Source organism: Dipodomys ordii, unplaced genomic scaffold, assembly GCF_000151885.1.
Source record: "Dipodomys ordii isolate 6190 unplaced genomic scaffold, Dord_2.0 Scaffold23, whole genome shotgun sequence".
Taxonomy (NCBI): domain Eukaryota; kingdom Metazoa; phylum Chordata; class Mammalia; order Rodentia; family Heteromyidae; genus Dipodomys; species Dipodomys ordii.
In genome coordinates, this window is record NW_012267239.1 from 2,305,235 (window position 1) to 2,308,081 (window position 2,847).

General features: G+C 51.6%; 1 protein-coding gene across 1 annotated transcript in view; it reads right to left on the reverse strand.

The window, feature by feature from the left end:
* The window catches only part of Rnf185 (ring finger protein 185), a 39,873-nt gene extending 39,328 nt beyond the window's left edge, over positions 1-545 (reverse strand). Inside the window, exon 1 of the mRNA XM_013014515.1 lies at positions 469-545. The gene's annotated coding sequence lies outside the window, so the exon portion shown is untranslated. The remainder of the gene's footprint in view (positions 1-468) is intronic.
* Between the last annotated feature and the right edge of the window lie 2,302 nt (positions 546-2,847).

A 2,847-nucleotide genomic window follows, 5' to 3' on the forward strand; every position in this document is an offset into this window, starting at 1 on the left:
AGGTTCAGCGCCCAGGTGAGAGATTTGGCCTAGGACGCACAATTAGCTGTCATGGGAGAAGGGCCGAACCCAGGTCACCCCCAGATCTGTTTCCCACCCTCTTCCGTCCCTCTAGCTCTCCACACAGGGCCAAGTCGCTCCCAGCACGCCCCTGAACTAGGCGGTCCCCCATGGGGGGGGGGGTGGCAAGGAGTCGGGGTGGGCTCTCTGCCTAGAAAGGGAACCCGCAGGACCCCCTCCCTTCAAGGCCTCAGCTTCTCCAATCTCTACTCTTGGCCCAGAAACACACAATGTCGGTCCCCCTTTTCGTCTAGCCCCGGGCCGGGCAGGCTTTGTGGTCTCCGGGCCCCCGGAGCTCAGGGGTTTCGGCCCGTTAATTCCGGGAAGGCGGAACGGGGTCTGCCCCCCCCCCACTGTCCCCCGCAAAGCCCCTCACGGCCTGGACTGCAGCCTCGGCCCCTCACCTACCTGCCAAAGCCGCCCGTGCCGGTCCGTACGTCCGCGGACTACAGACAGACCGCCGCGTCAGTCAGGAAGATTGTACCTCCGACCCCTCCTACGCCGACTCCGGTCACCTGACGCGGCCACGCCCCCCCCGTTTGGAGGGACTTCCGGAAACAACCGGAAAAGGTTGGTTCTCCACTCTGTGGGCTCGGTTCCGGATTGGAATTTGAAGGTTCCGCCTGGGGACCGGAAGCAGAACAACCCAGTGACCCTGCAGTAGCTTTTTCCAAGAGCCTGGGAAAAGAAGCCGCATTTTGAGAGATCGAATCGGGAGTCTTTATTAGAAGAAAGCTGGCATTGATGTCTCAATGAACCTGCAGCTCCAAATGTTGTTAGCACAAAGCTTATAAAGGCAAAAACCAGGGGCTGGGAAGGTGGCTCAGTGGTAGAGCGCTTGCCTTGCATGCCTGAGGCCCTGGGTTCGATTCTTCAGCACCACCTAAACAGAAAAAGCCAGAAATGGCGCTGTGGCTCAAGTGGTAGAGTGCTAGCCTTGAGCTGAAGAGCTGAGGAACAGGCCCAGAGTTCAGGCCCCACAACCGGACCCCCCCCCCCCAAAAAAAAATAAAAGCAAAAACCACCTGATGCAGATAGTGAACTAAACCTAACAAAAGTGTTACACAAGCAAAGCAAGCTAGGTGGCGGCATGGGGCTTAGGGCAGGAAAACCTTGGAGCAAGACTTTCCTGGAGCTAAACAACATGACACATCTGCAATTCAATGAATGACCTATTTCACATCTACTGTTTTTGGACTGAGTGAAGTTTCCCCTGTATGGCCTTAAGATGGCGTTGGGAACAAGATGGCATTGCTTAGGCTCAGTATACATATTTCAGGTCATGGAAGTACTGAATAAAGTTGGGACATATTTCTGCACAAGTGTAAGGATGCTAAGAAGAAGGATGGGAGGCAGGCACTTGTGGCTCAGGCCTGAAATCCTAACTACTGAGGAGACTTTGAGGTTCAGGATTTGAAACCAGTCTGGGCAGGAAAGTCTGTGAGACTTATTTCCAATTAACTACCAAAAAGCCGGAAGTGACATTGTGGTTCAAGTGGTAGAGTGCCAGCCTTGACCAAAAAAGCTCAAGGACAGTACCCAGGACCTGAGTTCAAGCCCCAGGACCTGCACAAACTCTCACCGAAAAATCCTGAACTTTACCAATCCTGGAGGGTGGGCTGCTGCTTCAGATCAACTTCCTATGAAAGATAATGAAATGAGATGGGCGCTGGTGCCTCACTCCTGTTGATCCTAGCTACTTGGGAGGCTAAGATTTGAAGATGCCAATTTGAAGTCAGCCCAGATAGACATATCTCAGAGACTCTTATCTCCAATTAACCAGCAAAAAGCCTGAACTGGAAGCATGGCTCAAGTGGTAGGGCTCCCAACTGGCAAGTACAAGGCCATGAGTTCTAAACCCATTCTCTCTCTCTCGCTCTCTCTCTCTCTCTCTCTCTCTCTCACACACACACACACACACACACACAGCTTTAACTTCTAGTTACATGATAAAAGTTATTACAGTACAGTGGTGTGTTCAGTTCAGACACCTGACTCTGCTGTAGGTTGGGCAGGCCCCTAGTGTGCTGTGTAGCTGAGGCACTGCTGTACAGGTGGAACATGGAGAGAGAACCCATCATTCTATAGAACAAGATGAGCCTTCCATACTGGTACATGGCCATGTGGCTCTGGTGCGCAGTTATTTCTTTCTAGTAAGCAGCAAAATGTCCTCTGCTCCAAATGCACCTGACCTCAGCTCCCACCAGCAGTTAGTTCTCTCTAACCCAGTCTTATCCACAACCGAAAGGGGACCAAAGTGAATTATCTCAGAGTCCTCCTACTTCATTCTGGGGACCGTAGATTCCAATAGAGCTTAACCCACTGAGTTGGGGACAGTGTCTGTGAGTACCCAAATTGTCCCCCATGATGACTACTCTAGGCAGCTCACTGGCACACTTCTGAGGAACTCTTGGCCTTGCTGGTCACTGAAGTACATACAGATAATGAAGGCACTGAAGGTCACCATAACACTCTCTGGGCTGTACTGGAGTACCCAACATTCTGCAGGCCCAAGCTTCCAATCACCAAGTCCCATAATCTCTAATACATCTGTACTTGGTAGGTTTCCTCCCAGAATGACTACAGCACAAGAAAGAGATATACGTCTCCTCCAGTTCCTGAACCCTACCTTGAGCTCATTACTAATCTAATCTTTCTGCCATGAAGTCATCCTGGCAAGCAAGAATCTGTTACCTCACCATGTATACCTGCTTCAGGGCAGTGTCCTGGGCCATTGTCATGGCTGCCACTTCCAGCTTCTCTTCTGCTCAGTTGTTTCCTTTCCTC